The sequence below is a fragment of the Rhineura floridana genome, chromosome 9 (assembly GCF_030035675.1).
Source record: "Rhineura floridana isolate rRhiFlo1 chromosome 9, rRhiFlo1.hap2, whole genome shotgun sequence".
NCBI classification, from domain to species: Eukaryota; Metazoa; Chordata; class Lepidosauria; order Squamata; family Rhineuridae; genus Rhineura; species Rhineura floridana.
Window position 1 is genome coordinate 57,797,305 of NC_084488.1, and position 18,787 is coordinate 57,816,091.

Here is an 18,787-nt window from a genome sequence, read left to right on the forward strand (position 1 = left end):
AATTCTTTCAGCAGCAGGGTGACATGTTAATGATACCCTACCACAGTGAGCAGTCTCACCACCGCATTTTGCACCAGCTGCAACTTCCGGACCAAGCTCAAGGGCAGGCCCACACAGAGCACATTACAGCAATCCAGCCTGGAGGTTACCAGTGCATGGACAACAGTGGTCAGGCTATCCTGGTCCAGAAATGGCCGCAGCTGTCTAATCAGCCGAAGCTGGTAAAAGGCACTCCTAGCCACTGAAGTCACCTGGGCCTCTAGCAACAAAGATGGATCCAGGAGCACCCCCAGACTACAGACCTGCTCTTTCAGAGGGAGTATGACCCCATCCAAAGTAGGCAACTGACCAATCATCCAAACCACCAACCCACAGTGCCTCCATCTTGCTAGGATTCAGACTCAGTTTATTGGCCCTCATCCAGCCCACTACCTAGTCCAGGCAGCGGTCCAGGGCTTGCACAGCCTCTCCTGATTCAGATGTTACAGAGAAATAGAGCTGGGTATTGTCAGCATACTGCTGACACCTCACCCCAAATCTCCTGATGACCGCTCCCAAGGGCTTCATATAGATGTTAAACAGCATGGGGGACAAGTTGGTACCTTGCAGCACCCCACAGCACAACTGCCAGGGGGCCAAAAGACAGTCACACAATGCTATTCTCTGAGAGCTACCTTGGAGATAGGATCGGAACCACTGTAAAACAGTGCCTCCAATACCCATCTCACCAAGTCGACCCAGAAGGATACCATGGTCAATGGTATCAAAAGCCACTGAGAGATCAAGTAAGAATAACAGGGTCGCAATCCTCCTATCCTTCTCCCGATAAAGGTCATCCATCAGGGCAACCAAGGCCGATTCAGTCCCACAACCAGGCCTGAACCCAGACTGGGATGGGTCAAGATAATCTGTTTCATCCATGAGTACTTGTAATTGCTGCACCTCAACCCTCTCAATCACCTTCCCTAAAAAGGGGATATTTGTAACCGGTCAATAGTTGTCACAAACCAATAGGTCCAGGGTGGGCTTTTTCAGGAATGGTCGGATCACCGCCTCTTTCAAGGCGGCTAGAACCACTCCCTCCTGCAATGATGTGTTAACCACACTCTGGATCCATTGGGTCAAACCCCCTCGGCAAGCTTTAATAAGCCAAGAAGGGCAAGGGTCGAGCGGACACATTGCTGGCCACATCATTGCAAGCACCTTGTGTACGTCATCAGGCTGCATCAACTGAAACCATTCCCAAGAAGTTGCAGCAGATGTTGCACTGGACACCTCATTGAGACTACAGTAGATGTGGAAAAGGCATCAAGACTGCTATGGAGGCGAGCAACTTTACCCTCAAAGTGCCTTGCAAACAATTCACAGTGGGCCTCCGAAGGGTCTAAAACTCCATTTCCTGGAGTTGATGTCAACAGACCTCTGACAATACAGAAAAGCTCCACTGGATGGCTACTTGAGGATTTGATGGTGTCAGAGAAGTGGGCCTTCTTCGCCGCCCTCACCACCGCACAGCAGGCACGGTTATGATGTTTACTCGTGCTTGATCAGCCTCACAGAACGTCTTTTGCCACTTGCGCTCTAGCCGTCATCTAGTCTGTTTCAATGCCCTTAGGTCACTGGGGTACCAAGGTGCAAACCAGGCTCCACAATGCCAAAGAGGGCATTCGGGGGCAACTGTGTCAAGAGCCCAATGCGCCTCGCTGTTCCATAGCATGACAAGGTCACCTGCTCTATCTACTGGGAACTTCCCCAGGGCATTCAGGAATCCAGTGGATTCCATTAGGCTCTGGGGGCGGACCATCTTAATCTGTCCACCACCCCTGCAGGGAAGGATCAGAGCCATAAGTCTAAATTTCACCAGGAAGTGGTCTGACCATGACAATGGGGTGACACCCATCTCCCATCTCTAGACCACCCCTTTGTCCATCTGGAGCAAAAAACAAGTTGAGGGTGTGTCCTGCCCTATGCGTCAGACCAGTGATAACTTGAGACAACCCCATGGTCATGGAGGCCATGAAATCCCGAACCGGAACACTAGATGCAGCCTCAGCATGGACATTGAAATCACCCAGCACTATCGTTCTGGGCTCCTCCAACACCACAGCCAAGACAGCCTCCACCAGCTCAGTCAGATAAGCTGCCAGGCAGCAAGGTGGATGGTACACCATCAGCAACCCTAGTTTACTATCTCCTTGGCCCAACACCAGGTGCAGCCCTCACAGCCAGATCCAAGACAGAGTGGTTTCCTGGTGACAGAGATGGAAGTTCTGTAGACCAGAGCAACTCCTTCCCCCCCCCCCATCCCTACAGCCTGTGCTGGTGTTACACCGAGTATCCAGGTGGGCAAAGCTGGGTCAGATCAACTGCTCACAGCTCACAGGTCTCAGTAATGCACACCAAACTGGCACATTCATCCACAATCAAATCATGGATACGAGTGGTTTTATTGTGTACCGATCTGGCGCTAAACATCAACACACACAGGCTAGTGGGCCTAGCAGATGAGCAACAAGGAACCAATCCATGAGAGGAGTGGCAGCAAGGAACAAGGCGCAGAGAGCCTTGCCCTCATCTTCTGTGGTAATTCACCTCATCCTCATGGCTACATTTCCCTCTACCCGTGATCACTGAAATTGGGGTGGCGTCATCCATGTTCCTCCATACTAAGACTCCTCCTAAACACCTGATATGGACCCAACACGAGCCCACCAACAAAGCCTGCTGGAGCCAATTATCCCAGAAGGCCTCTGCGAGAATTGGGAACATACCCATTCAAACTTTTTTACACAGGGCCCATCTACTCCCCCTTCTGTCTCACACCCAGGGAGGGCCAGCCTTCTGCCAGTTACCGACTCTCACTCTGAAGGCATCTGGCGACTTTCTCCTACCATTCAGTTCACTGCATAGGCTCTCACCCTATGCAGGAACTATACATGCACCACACGTCCTCCCCACCACCAATCTCCTCTAGAATGGTTTAACAGAAAATTTAAAGGAAAGGTAATGGAAGGGGGGTAATGCCCTCACCCTCGGGACTCGTTATTGGTGTCACCCCTTCGGTGGTGACCCCACCAGCGGCAGACCTGCTGCCCAAGAGCAGCTGGGCTTTTATGCCTCCTGACCAGCCAGCAGCTGATGCAAGAGGCTGCAAGATTAACTAGAGCCTCTCTCTGGAGCAAGGGTCAGGCAGGGGGTCCCAGTCCTTGCAGCACTTACCAGGGACTTCAGCTGTTTTGAGACACAGCACCCCAGGGAGCGAGCAGCAAGCACCCAGATGCTCAGATACTCACTCCCAGGGCAGGTCTTCTTCAGTCCCCTAGTGCTGCAGCTGTTATATGGTCTAGTTGCCCCATTTTTAAAAGGGCTGGTTAGGCAATGCTATGTTTTCTGTCAGAATTATGCTTTCTGGAATTTTAGAGCCTGAGCTTCGTAGTGTCAAAGAGAAAATTCTGGCCTTCATAATGGCAATACCAGTATTGCTATGGAAAATGCATTATGGAAAATAGCAAAGAAAATCAATGTGTGTGTTTTTTAAAAAAAATAACTATGCTTTTGTAACATATTAATTTATTGATTTTGCAATATGTGAAGGAACTTGGAAGGCATAGCAACAATTCATGCTATATAACTTAGGAAATTATCCCACATGTAATTTTTTTTAAGTCAAGAAAGCTCGCAAAGTCATGAAAGTATGAAAAAGCCAAATTTCCCATCAAAGTTCAGAGTGTTCTACATCTGATCAACATGTTGCTCCAAGTCCCTATCTCAAAGTAGATAAGGAATTTACTAACACAGTCAGTAAGCAGACACATCATTGATAGGTTGCCAGCTGCTGGGAAATGTATTAGGAACTTTAGCCTGCAGCTTGATATTCAGAAACCACCCAGAAGCATTTCACACCATGGAGGTGAACATTGTAACCTAATAAACTCTGCATATCAAGCTGCTCCTGAAGGTACAGCTACAGTGATGCATCAAAAAGTTAGCAGTTCTTATTGTGGAATACTCAGTCAGAGTTACCAAGCTAATTTGCTAGGCTATTCTCCTTCGGTGTTTGAGCTTCTCCCAAAAAGTTCCCATACATGGTTCCAAAGAGCAACAACAGTGATAGATTCAAAAACTAAACAAAAATTGAACTCATGTTTGCGAAAAGTATTGTTTTATACAGAGGGCATTTAAAAAAAAAAACTATAAGAAGCAAACACCAGAAAATGGTTTATCTGCCACCTAGTGGATTTGCTTAAATATAAGCATTCATATTTAATTATCTTCCAGACAAAATCATCTCAGGTATGACAATTTTTTTTTACCAGACATTAGTTAGCTATATCAAATATATAAAGCTGGAATGGGGAAACTGTGACCCTCCAGATGGGAGTCCAGCAACATCTGCATGGCCACAGATTCCCCATCCCAGGGGCCATGGGAGTTAGAGTCTAATATCTGGAAGGTCACAGCTTCCCTGTCCCAAATATAAAAGAAACATTCCAGAATACTGTCTAAATCAAGTAAACTAATGAGATACCAATAAAATGTATTCCTTAATGAGGATGATCAAAGTCACAGCATAAGCAACAAGGATTTTCAGCATTCCTGGTCAGCAGTGCCTATGGGCTGTGACATAACTCTATCCTACATACCTGTTTGCCATTCCCATAGTGGACTGTTCCCTCATACCCACTCCCCACCTCTAGAGAATCTCTGCCAGTCACAGTAGACTGAGGCTGCATACATACTATATATTTAAAGCGCACTGAAAGCACATTTTCCCCTGCCTGCAAAATGTCAGGACTTTTAATTTACTCCTCACAGAGATACAATTCCTTACATTCTTAACAAACAACACTCCCAGGATTCTTGGGGGGGGGATACACTTTCAATGTGCTTTAAATGTATGGTGTGTATGGAGCCTGAGAGACATGGACAATAGTCTAATAGTATGAAGGCAGCTTCATGTGTCTGTAATATTTATATCTGCCTTTCCTCCAATGGACTCAAAGCAGTGTGCATGGTTCTCACACCACATTTTATTATCAAAACAACCCTATGAGGTAGGTTAGGTTGAGAGATGGTAACTGGCCAGGATGTCCTGCCCAAACCCACTGAAGTCAGACATGAACACAGAGGGTGCGGTTGTCTTTAGTAGTTTTAATAGAAAGTTTCAGTTCAGAGTGCTTCATGAATCAGCTTACACTAGAAAATACAATAATGCTGGGAAAAACAGAAGAGAGTAGAAAAAGAGGAAGGCCAAACAAGAGATGGATTGATTCCATAAAGGAAGCCACAGATTCTTACAAGATTTGAACAGGGGGTTCATGACAGATGCTCTTGGAGGTCGCTGATTCATAGGGTCGCCATAAATTGTAATTGACTTGAAGGCACATAACAACAACTAGGATTAACAAGGCATGGCTACATTGCACTAAGATGTTGTCACAGCAACTAGACACACCTCTTTACCAACCTTAAGTAAGGATGGGCAAGCACTCTACTTGTATGGAGTGAGTGTCACTTTGGAGAGCACACGCATAAGTGAGTGCTCCTCGTCCGAGCGACAGTGAGGGCTCATTGAGGTTGCCAGTACCACAGCCTCCGAGTTCCAGGCGAGGGTGGCTGGTCTGCCTCAGCAAGGTCGCCCTCAACAGGAGGGGGGCTGCTTGGTGACCACATGCTATTGAGTGAAGGAAGGGAGTGAAAGGTAGGCAGAGGGTCCTCTTCCTGACTGGGTTAGGCTTCTTCACTGGCAGAGGGATCTATAGGGACAGGGCTGTCACTAGCTACAGCACAGGGACTTATAGTCTCCAGTATGCCTGTAGACATGTCACTAGTGCCTTTTTCCCACTCAAAGTCCAACTCCTCCTCCCCATTCTTGCCATCCCATACCCTGTCTGCGGGGTTCATGACACAAGGGGTGCTTCATGGCTTAGTAGGGATTTGAACCTGGGCCTCCCCTCTCCTACTTCAACCCTGCAACTCCTAGGGAGCATGCATCAGCTCAGTGTTTACCCTGAAGAATAAGATAAATCGGGGCAATAGAGGTCAAGATTCATGTTCCTGGGTTCGATAACACCATTAACAAAACCATTCAAGATTAATTAGGGAGTCACCAATCTTCCTAGTAGCTCTGTTGCTTCAGTTTTTAAAATAGTTAAATGTACAATCTCCTGCCACCCTTCTTTTCTTTTCTGAGAAACTTAACCAAGATGACATGGGAAAAGCCCAGAGAGGAGGGATTGGGGGGGGGAGTTTTCTTTTAGATGGATAGCTCTAGCTTTTAATCTCCACAATCAAAAAGTGAATTCAAATTTCAGTGAATTGGGGAAGGGAATAAAGGAGAGTTGTTTTTTACATGGATTGTCCTGCAAGGTTTGGCTATGAGAGCAGGGTGTAAGCGACAGAGTTAGACTATTGGGATGGCCTGCTTCTTTCCCAATCATTCTTTTTACTAACAAACAATTACAAACCATAGCTCTCTCACTTTTTTCTTCCTCACTGAGGATAATTCCAGGATGGTGGGCAGTGGGGAAAAAAAGGTTTTTCTTTTCCATGTTTTTTTTTATGACAATCACCTACACTATAGCCACTGAACCTATTTATCCAAAACTTGGCAGGTTTCTTTCCCAGGGGTACCTTCTTCCTGTCTCCATTTTACAGAGAGGTTGCTCCCCAAAATCTATGGCAGGACATATTCTTTCTATTTTCCCACCTCAATACAATAAAGTCTGCGCTTCCGGGAAAAACACTGCACCTATGTTTCTGAAATTTGGCAGTCTTCATGCCCTCAGAAGCGGTGAGCATGCCTGCAATTTGCACCCAATTCTGGCAGAAAATAAAAAATAAAGGTTCCTTGCATGAATCTGAGGGGATCTGCCTGGAATTTGGCAGGCTTAATCCACTATGGAGGGGCTCTTTTCATGTGCCATATCTGAACAGAAAACTTCATATATATTCCAGCTACTGTTGGAAACATAATGCTGCAGAATTAGATACTGATCTAGCTTAATAGCACTGACTGGCAGAAACTCTCCAGGGTTTCAGCCACCAGAAGTAAACTTTGCCTTATGGGAAGAGAATTCCCTGCTATCTACCTCAGTATGGGCCACCTGAAGTATCTATGATAATAATAATGTTATAATCCATTTTAGTAACCAGCCTGTAAAATGGGAACAATGATCACTTTCTACAATCTTTTTCTGGTGCTGACTGAGAAAAAAACTGTGAAGTGTTCTGCATACACCACTCAATACTGATACATAACTCTAATAGTGAACTTACGTGGTGAGAGTGCCAACAGAAATATAGCCCAAACTGGCAACTGAGAAACAAGAATGTGGTATGGGCATGCCCAAGGGAGCCCCAAGGTTTGCATATGCACAGGTGTTTAAGAAAAGAAGCTGTAAAAGGGCAATGGTAATAAAATGGCAAAATAATTCATTGTATGGGGAAAGGCCATAGCTCAGTGGTAGAGCGTTTGTTTTGCATGCAGAAGATCACCTATTCAATTCCCAGCACGTCCAGGCAGGCCTTCCTGAAATCCTGAAGAGCTACTGTCAGTCAGTGTAGACAATTCTGAACTAGACCAATGGTCTGACTCGGTATAAAGACAGCTTCCTAATGTAAACAAGTCATGCACGTTGGGGGAACCTCCCTTAATTTCGCATATATGCTCATAGGGTCTGAAATGGGGGTGAATAAGCAGGAATGACAAGTTGGGGTTCTAGTGGCCAGCTCGATGAAGACGTTGACCCAGTGTGTGGCAGCTGTGCAAAAGGCATATTCCATGCTAGTGATGATTAAGCAAGGAATTAAAAATAAAATTGTCACTATCATGATGCCATTATACAAAACAATGGTGTGACTGCACTTTGAATATTGTGTACCTTTTTAGGTCACCACACCTCAAAAAGGCTATTTTAGAATTGGAAAAAGTTCAGAAAGGGGCAACCAAAATTATCAAGGGGATTGAGTAAATCGCCTATGAGGAAATATTATAGCATTTGGGGCTTTTTAATTTAGAGCAGAGGTTGTCCAACTATGGTCTGTAGACCACCAGTGGTCCATGAGCTTCATTCAGATGGACCAAGGTTTGTTTGCATTAAATATTCATATTGACTTTTTATTGTATTTTGATTGCTAATTTTATTCCTTATATTTCAAATTAGGGATGGAAAGATCTGTCAGTTTCAGTTCTCAGTTTCTCATTTTCCTAATCTAAAATTCAGTTCTCTACATTTCTGCAGAAATTTGCAATATTCAAAAAAATCCTCATTAAAGTTCTTCAGTATTTTAGTGCAAATTTCTCCTAATAAACACATTTTTGTATATGCAGTTTTGACTAATGCACACATTTTAGCAAGCAGTTTATCCAAATATAATGCATTTTGTATGTTATTTTCACTAATATATTCATTTTTATGCACACTTGCCTATAATATATGCATTTTTTTAAACACTCATTGGTTAGAAAACTGCACTTAAAAATTCGGGTAAGTGTGAGTTTGAAAGGATGGCTGGGTTGCAGTTTGCATATTGTTTTGGAAAGTGCAAATATGATAGATTTGGCTTTACATGCAAACTGAATTGAATTTCTCCCTCATCCCTAATTGTAATACAATAAAAGAAATAAAAGAAGCAATTAAAAATCATACAGCCTCTAGCACAGTGCATTACAATTGCTACAATGGGCAGGAAAAGCATTAAGTGATCTGCCAAGACCAACAGCAATTTTCAAGTGGTTTGTGGGGGGGAAAGTTAATAGGGAACATGATAGATGTATGTAAAATTATACATCGTATGGAGAAAGTAGATACAGAAAAGCTTTTCTCTCTCATATAACACTAGAACTCAGGGACATCCAATGAAACTGAATGTTGGAAGATTCTCGACAGACAAATGAAAGTACTTCTTCATAGTGCATAGTTAAACTATGGAATTTGCTGCCACAGGAAGTAGTGATGGCCACCAACTTGTGTAGTTGTCAGTGGCTACTAGCCACGATGGCTATGTTTTACTGCCACTATCAGAGGCAATATGTTTCTGAATGCCAACTGCTGGGAATCACAAGTGGGAAGAATGCTCTTGCACTCAAGTCTTGCTTGTGGGCTTCCCATGGGCATCTGGTTGGACACAGAGAACAGGACACTGGACTAGATAAGCCATTGGCCTGTTCTTATGCTTGAGCCTCTAACAGCTTATAGTATCCTAGAGGAAAACACTGCTTATGGATGGAACTCTGAAAGGAGCACTCCTATCAGTTGGTGAGGAGGATATACTGTAACATTTTGTTGCATGGCTCACTTGTAAATGTTTAATCATCATTCATCTGGGGCATAGTTCCTCTTATTTGCCAGATGGCACTAAAGGCTAACAGATTCCAGTCATCAAAAAATATTGATAGAAAATTTCATCTATGTATAACTGCAAAATCTGTTTGCTGCAAAAGAGAGTTCATTCCCAATTCCCTTTTTCTTTTAAAGTAATGGAACTGGGTTGCTGAGGCAAACATTTAGTAAACTCCATGAATTTGCCCCCATTCTCCACATGTATCATGACTTTTGCAATTTCCAGGAAAACTGCATAACAGCTAAGTATTATTAATACATTTTCCCCACACAGCAAGTTGTCAATTATACAGTGATGTGACACCACAGCTAAAGCATTATCTGATGATTCAGTGCTACACACACCTTTTAGTTCTAATTAAGGTTACTGAAACTTTTCCTGCTAAGAACTGCCCAAAACCTTCTACAACAGATTAAAGTTAGATATACAATAGGTCTGAACATTTAACATCTGAAAGGCGACACACTTCAAATATGCCTCTTTTCAAATCTAAAAACAGCCAAGGTAAAAGTGTAAAAGAGAACAAGGACACAATGGACCTGCAAAGTCTATTATTGTGATGTAACGTCCTTCAATAAAGGCTTGACAATGGATTCTAGATCTGCTTCTGCTGATGAGTCTTGCTTTGTCCTTCTGCTGATGCTTGTGCTCCTGTTAACTCTGATGTGGCTCAACTCTGAAGATGCTCCCAGCTTACAGAGATATACTGTTCCAGCCTTTGAAATCCAATCTAGGACTAGTGGGCTAATGGCTACAGAACCGGACCCTCTGTAATTTTTGTATATCACATGCTGGAGCAAAGATGGGATACCTTCGGCTGCCCAGGTGTGGCTCTCCAAGTGTTTCTGGACTACAACTACCATTATCTCTGGCCATTGGCCATACTGTCTGGAGGACCATCATTTCCCTACCTCTGACTTAAGAGCTATTTCACACATCCCATGGCAGCAAACCCTGACAAACATTTGACAGGGAGCTGCAGCGAGCTCCAAAGGTGCTAGGAGATTCACATGCTACATTTAAAAAGTATGCCATTTGTGTACACAAATACTCTGCACTCATACAATTACTCACATGTGACATTCAATGAGTGTACAGTATATGTACCTGTGTGCACAACAGTTGAGCTGTTTCACTTAACAAGTGTACACTCTTTCACACAAACATGCACATAGAGATAGCTTGTACCTGTGTTCAGTATAACATGTGAACAAGCCTTGCATCTATATGATATTTGTGTTTGTGGACCCATTTTTGGTTGCATTCACACATTACATTTTTAGGTAAGCATTACAGGGGTAGCCATGGCTTGTAGCACCTGAGGACTAACACATTGATTATGGCATACACTTTTGTAGACTCTAGTCCATGAAATCTTATACCGTAATAAATGTGCGAGTCTTTAAGTTCCTGCAAGGCTCTTTGTTGCTTTTACTTTTAAAAAGAGAAACAATATGTACAAGTTGTGGTTTCTATAAACAGAAAGCTTTCTAAACAGAGATGGGAATATAGAGTTGTATAAACAGAGCTTTCTAAACAGAAATTGAAAAGCACAAAAATTAGAACTTTCTGAACAGAAATAGAAATAAATCTTCTGAGACTTAGAAAGCAAAGAGAGTGCTCCTCTGGAAGGTGTATTAATACCTTTCCATTGTTATTCTGCTAGCAAGTTCACAGTTTTGAGAAGAAAGTATGTTCAGGCTAGCACTATTCAATATGGCTTACATGACCCTATTTGCTGCACACAACTGAGAAGTCGATCAAATTCAATTTAGGTAATTTATATGGATTGTATTTGATCAACGTAATTATCAATGTAATTGAAACAGCAGATGAATTTTTCCCATATGTGTGTGAAGCTATCAAGTCAAAAGGGGTAAACCCACAACAATCTCTTCATTATCTGTGTCAATGTCACCCTGTTCCATCATTGCTAGGGGGAGGGGAGTTAAAAGCCTGGCTACACACAGCAACAAGGGGAACTTACCACTACCCACTGACAGAGGTGGGTCCAACCTGAGAACAGTTTTCACATGGCCTCCTCAAACCTGGAGCCATACAACACAATCAGCAGCCTGGCTGGTTTCCATATTAGGGGAAAAGGCCTCGCTCAGTGACACAAATCTCCTTTGTGTGCAGAAGGTTCCCAGATTCAGTTCCTGGCATCTCGAGATAGGTCTTGGAATGTCTGCTGTCTGAAACTCTGGGAAGTCACTGCCAGTCAGTGTAGACAATACCGAGCTAGTTGAACTAACAGTCTGACAGCATTAAGCAGCTTCGCCATGTTCATTTGTTCCATATTAGCCAGGTTGGCTCTGAGTAAATTCAGTGGCACACATACTTGCTGATATTATTTGACACTTTTATATGATTTAATTGGCTTAGTTCTGCACTTGCTCACTACAAATCCCAATGCCCTCTCCATGCCAATCATCTTTAGCCAGAAGGTTTCCCTGAGAAAGATATGCAAAACCAAACCCTGCTGAACTGTGGGGGTTTTGCTTATTTGTTTTAAAGATAATGCTCTTTCTTTCTGTTGGTTGCTAGGGGAAGTACAGTGGAGATGCACTATTTGTTGAAAGTATTCTGCAAATAAAATTGGTCATTGCACAATACAATCAAGATAATGGTCATTTGTTTTGTTCTTAGGAGGATTTTCTTCATGACAAAGTACAGCTGTCAAAGCTTCAGTAGAACTTGACTCTTTTTGGCAGAAAGAAAAAAACACCAAATGGCAATCTGCAGTCTGAAGCATGCTTTCCAACTGCGGCTCTCGATTGCCATGGACAGAGCAGACATACTGGAAGAGATCCAACTGAATCCAAAAGCAAAACAAAACAAAACAAAAAACCTCCAAAGAGATAAATAAAAAAATAAGCAACTAACAAGTCAACTTACTTATTTAGAGCCTGTCAAGAGCCTTAGTTGGCTTACAGAATGATTTAAGGGAATGCTGCTTCAGAGATTTCAAAAATCCTTCCCCTGTGCAATTCCAAAGCTCTGTAAGGACATGGTAAGAACCTGAAAACAAGCATGTGATAACTCTGAGACAGAATATACTGATGTGTGCACTGTTCTAACAAACTGTTCCAAGACCAAAATGGCTTCTGAGAAATCCAAATGCAGGACAGCCTTTGGCACCCATGTGCAACTGAGACAGAATTCATCAGAAGATGCTCTCCCCACCATCTTAGTATATTGAGGGCTGTAGATTAAAATGTACCAAAGACCTTGTTTTTGAGCTGATTACTGTAATTATTCACCTGGCTTAATCTGACTTTTCCTGGTTCATCTAAATGAAGCAGAGGAAAGGGATAATCCATCCATCAATGAAAGACAGCAGTTCCCAAAATATCACATTTCAAAGGAATCCTTTCAAGTCATCCCCACAACTCCACGCCACTTTCTGGTTCACATTGGATCCAATGGGATCTCAAACCCATTTAAGGCAAGGCTATGAACAGGTTCAGTGGCACATGGATATCTTGCGTGAATAAGCTCTAAGAATAACGGTTGCCATGTTGGCCATATAAATGCCCCCCCAACTTATTTTCAACTTTCACTGATGGGCTCCTCAGCTCGTACCCTCCCCTTACCCTATCAAAAGAATGATAGATTTAGGATTTTATGGCTAAAAGAGGACTTTAAATTTGCAAAGGAGAACTTTGTTTGCAGGGAGGTTGTATGACAAAAAGCAGTCATGCTGCACTCATCCTAATTTCCTTCCATTTGCATTTCCTCATCACTTTTCAAATCACAAAAGACCCATGTGGGCTTTCTCTTTAAGTAGATTTGTTGCACTAGGGTGACAGAGTCTTTTAATCCCCTTTAATTGTGCAAACTTAGAGTTCTGGTATGTGTTTGAATCCCTCCCTGCAAAATATTGGCAGTTTGGAGGCATCCATGGAGGATTCTCTCTGGATAGAAGCTAAAAGAATGCATATGAAATCTTTCTTATTGTTCACTTTTAATTATCCTACAAAAATGTAAAAAGAAGAGGAAAAAGCAAAGAAAATGAATGCAAATATGTAAAGGTTACTTCAAAATTCTGCTACCTAGCATTATATATATATATCCTGGAATATTAAACAAAAAACAAAAAAACCAAGCGCAGAGCATCAGCCTATCTATTACCTGGGATGACAATTCCTATGTTCCCTTACATAGAGAAATAAATCAAGACATGCTGGTGTTCTCTCTAGTCTGAGAGATGGGAAATATGTGAACATACCCTGCCATTTGTCATGTGTAAGCACAGAGACAGCTTGGTAAGCTTCCCCGTTTCCCCTTTCTCTATTGACAAGATTAGTTTCAGTGGTCAGAAGATAGGTCTTCAGGGGCCAATAATCCTACTGCTGAAACTACTGTTTCACTGGCTGGTAATACTGAAAGTGCTTTTCTGCCTTCTTGGTGGTATATGAGGACATGCAACTTGCTGTGTGGGATGAAAGGAATGGGGGGGCATACGGTAGGGTGATCAAAGTCACCATGACAAAAGAATGGAACTTTAGCCAATCATGTTAGGCTAGAATGATTGTCATGGTCACACAGTACTCTATGTCAACCCGCACTCCAATTATTAACTACATTACATACCTTGCCATGGTACTTGTCAGAGGCCAAGCCAGCAAAATTACATCTAACAGATCTGTCCGATAGCCTGTTTAGTAAGCATTCGTGTTGGTTTGCTTGCACAAAGATTACATGGAGGTTAAGTTATATCTAGCCTTTAAGAACATAAGAACATAAGAAGAGCCTGCTGGATCAGGCCAGTGGCCCATCTAGTCCAGCATCCTGTTCTCACAGTGGCCAACCAGGTGCCTGGGGGAAGCCTGCAAGCAGGACCCGAGTGCAAGAACACTCTCCCCTCCTGAGGCTTCCGGCAACTGGTTTTCAGAAGCATGCTGCCTCTGACTAGGGTGGCACAGCACAGCCATCACGGCTAGTAGCCATTGATAGCCCTGTCCTCCATGAATTTGTCTAATCTTCTTCTAAAGCCATCCAAGCTGGTGGCCATTACTGCATCTTGTGGGAGCAAATTCCATAGTTTAACTATGCGCTGAGTAAAGAAGTACTTCCTTTTGTCTATCCTGAATCTTCCTACTGAAGCATTCATTCAGATTTATTTGCAGGGAGATTATACAACAATGAGAATTCATCCTGATTTGCTTGCAGGGTGCTTATACATCTTCCCATTAATCATTTGCTCATTTCACACTTTTCAAATCATTTCTCAGTCACTTTCCTAACTGCAAAAAAGTCTTTTTAAAAAAATATATATGTGGATTTGTTGTACTTGGGTGACAGAACACTTTAATCCTCATTAATTGTGCAAGCCTAAATTTCCCAGTATATGCTTGAATCTCTTACAAAATAATGACAGTCTGTAGGCACCCTAAGTGCATCTGTATTGGTTTCAACAGAATAACCACATTGTATGGATCTAAGCTATTACAGTATTCAGGTAACCAAGTAGGCATCAGCATCCAAAGAGGTACCCTACAATGCAGTGCAAAAAAACCCTCCCAAAACAGATAAGGTTAGGAGATACTGAGACCAGAGATAGCAGGGAAGATAAAGGACTAGGAGAGGAACAGAAACATAAGAAAGCCAGAAGCTGAGGCATCCAATCACAATATTAGGAGGGATACCAATTGCAGGCTGTGTTGCAGCCATCTAGGCCAATCAGTACAGAAATACAGACAGCACAGGGAAGTGACAGAGAGTAAAGAGTAGAGAAATTTTGTAGAGTAGAGAGATAGGGGCAATTTGACAGAAACAGTCATGTTTGAAAAAGCATCCAGGGGACACGTGAAAATGCAGCCAAGTAACGATGATGGACTAGCAGGGAATTGCACAAGGTGACTGAAATGCAACAGGGGTCACTCTCTTTTTGAATGTTAATTACTAACATATTCCCAAATGATCTCATGCCTGGTAGGCAGGGCCTGAAAGAGTCATTCCAGGTACATTGCAAAACGGTGCTGCACCAAAATATACAGGCTTTTTTGGGGGGGGGGTACATTTACACTTTAAACATTCTTGCCAAAAAGATAGCCATGCTAGTCTCTTGCAGCAAAAGCAACAAAGTCTTATGGCATCTTTGTTAATCTTTATTATGGCATATACTTTAGTGATCTACGGTTCACTTCATCAGATGCATGGTGTTATCCTGAGTTGCAGGTACATATGTATATGGTTTGGGGAGGTGGGGTTGGAAACAGTGAGGTCAGAAGGAAATAAATAACAGAAAAGTACAGATCATGATAATTACCTTATTAATAGTGACCATTAACAAAAAGCAGTAGTTGATGATACAGACATCCTTGCACTGGTAAGTCAGTTAACACACATAAGCGTGATAAAAATTCTTTATGCTGATTCAATCCACAAGTGATTGCATTAAACCTCTTGATGTATTGCAATTCAATGCTTTTATGGTGTCCTTTCCCTTTGAAGGTCATTTGTTCACGGATAGCCACCTTAAGGTCAGTTGCAGAGACTCCTAGGAGACTGAAATCCCCCTGCTTTTTTATATTGCTACTTCTGATGTCAGATTTGTGTCCATTTATAATATCGCAAAGAGCAAAAATTTGTTTTATGTAATCAACAAAGCCAGACATATATTAAGAATCAATGCAAAGAGTATTCACTACAGTGAGAATTACTTCAAACACAGTGACTGTTGCATGTCAGTGGGGCAGTGGAATCCACTCCAGGTTTTAGTGGAAACTTTCAAGACATTATCCTAGGTGCTTCACTCCTATACTCATGGGGTGTATACAATTGTTGCTAGTAAACCAATTAAGATAGCTGCCAAGAATTCAAAATGTTTCACACTGTCTAACAGCCTATTTTCCTAAACAATCCTTAATACGGCAATCAAATCAACCAGAGGCAGAATCAATTAGTGTGGCTCATTTCTTTGTTGAACTTTTACCTGGAAACATTTTATACTCCCTCCACCCCCCTGAAATTTAGAAGTGTTGAATCTTTTTACCAGATGGGATTTTTTCTCTCTCCACTCCTTAGCTACAAGCCCTTCGTCCTTATTCATACAAATAACCTTTTGTCCTTTGCAGAATACTGCCTTCTAGATTGGTAGCAAAAGGTGAAGAGATCAGGAGAAGAAAAACATATTCAGATTTATCATTATCCAAATCCTACAACTTTTGCTCTTTTTCCAGCTTCCTTTTTCTTGGTTATCTAAGGGGGGCTTTTGTTAACTGATGGCATCCTTCTGAAACTTTACTTTCTCCTATCCACTGCAACTGATTATATAGACTCTATTTCCAACAGATCTCTGAACTATCAGATTTCAAGCAACACATATTTCTCCTTACATCATGGCCAAACTAGTCATGGCCATAACATATTGCCAGTGTTTAGGCTGTGAGAAGGGAAGGCTCCATTTTTCAGTTTTGGTTTCTCTCTGTTTTTCATTTTTTCATCCTTAAATTCAGTTCTCCACATTTACCAGAGCTTGGAAGTAATTCATTAGGAAAAAACTATTTACTTATAATTTATTACTTTTTTGAGGAATGAGTGGGTAATTTCTTTACATTTTAATTGTAATAGGAGTAATTTCATTACTTTGAACTCTAATTGTAATGTTTCCAATGTTATTTTGGGGCATTACTTTGGGGGGAGCAGGGGAAACATTCTGCTTCTCTGATTCATGGATAAAAATCACGTGCTTCTGTGCAGCATTGCTCTTCCCTCATGCTCTATGGGTGTTTAGGAGGCGATGAGAGAGGAGGTGGAGAGCAAGATGGCGTGGAGTGGAGAAAAAATGGATAAAAATGGATGGTGGTGAAGAATGGAGTGGAGGGAGAAAGGAGCTGGAGGGGAAGGAGGCAGCGGCAGAATGGACATGAAGAACTGTGGAGGTAAGAGACAACAATGTGTAGGTGTGTTTGGCATGGAAAACTCTGAGTGGTGGTCTCTGCATCCCTCCCCACTTCCCCTCTCTTACCAGCAGAGAGACAAGAGCCAGAAGCTGCCTCCTCACAGCCACAGCTTCGGGGTGAGCGAGGGGCAGGCAGAAGTTGCAGCAGCAAGCAGCCAGGGTCCTAAAGAGCTGCTGCTTCCAGTTTCCTTTCCTGCCCTGCCTTTCTTCATAACAACCAGGATGTATCTTCATCGTCTGATGAAGGTATTCCCTGGAAGTTTTTTTGTGCAAATTAAAAAATCCCCCTCTCCATGGCAAATGCAAAGAGTTCCAATAAGGCACTTGTTAAAAATCATTGTATAGTTAACTTACAGTACAATATATACAAGTCTACTCAGAAGAAAGTCTCTTTACATTTAATGGAGCTTACTCCCAGGTAAATCAAATTGGGTATAGGATTGCACTAATTAGGCAAAATAAGGACTGGTTGAAGCCTTGAAGCTATGCTAATTTGCAGGGGAGAATATGATACTTTATAGTACAAATATGCATCAATCTGGTTAAGGGAAGTAAAATTTGATGCCTATAACACAAGAACCTGCAACCCAATACATGTCTACTCAGAAGTAAGTTCCATTGGCTTTAATAGGACTTACTCCCAAGCAAGCATGACTTGGAGTACACACTTACTTGGGAGTAAGTCCCATTGAATCCAATAAAGCTTGCTTCTGAGTAGACATGTATTGGATTACAGCCTTAGTGTCCTTTTGCAGCCATTTTAATTCTGCCTTCTGTACCTTCACAATGGCCATGTGAGGTAGGTTAGGCTGAGACTTAGGAACTGGTCCAAAGCAGTAAATAAGCAAAAACAATAATGAGTAAAAATTTAAAATGTGAAAATGCTCATGCTCAGAGTATTTTTGTCGTTGTTTGTCAAGGCTTTGTGTGTGTGTGTTTATGTCTACTGTCTCATAACTTCTTTTTGCCTGACAATGTTGTATTTCATGCTGTTACAGATTTCTTTTTTTTTAAATGCCCAAATTCTGTGGTTATTTTTTTTTTTGCTTGAGTTCTTTGCATGATTTAGGGTTGGCATTGCAGGAGATCAGACTCTTGTGCATTTAACAGCTATGGGGCAGGTAGAAATTAAATGGAGTAAGCCTTTTCTATTATGGAAATACAATTATAGGGAAAACTTCACCTGTTAACATTCTGTTTATCAGACATCTTATTACTTGTGTTTTCCCCGATTTGTTTCTGATTTGTGAATTCCATGACCATTCCCTCCCCCCATTTATCTTTGCAACAACCCTGTGAGATAGCTTAGGCTGAGATAATATATGTACATAAGTAGCAGTTGGTAGTTGTAGTTGGTACAATATTAATAAAGTATAGCTCCTGAAATGCTGAAATGTATTCTGGTCGAGTCCAGACCTATATATGTCTACTCGGAATTAAGCCTCATTGAGTTAAATGGATAAGTATATAGGATTGCAGATTAATTTTTACCTCTGAAAGGAACACACTGTCAGACATAGAATATAAAAGACA

General features: G+C 42.1%; 1 long non-coding RNA gene across 1 annotated transcript in view; it reads right to left on the reverse strand.

The window, feature by feature from the left end:
• The window catches only part of LOC133364463 (uncharacterized), a 34,628-nt gene extending 17,235 nt beyond the window's left edge, over positions 1-17,393 (reverse strand). The window contains exon 1 of the long non-coding RNA XR_009757949.1: positions 17,321-17,393. This is a non-coding gene — a long non-coding RNA (uncharacterized LOC133364463). The remainder of the gene's footprint in view (positions 1-17,320) is intronic.
• Positions 17,394-18,787: the final 1,394 nt, after the last annotated feature.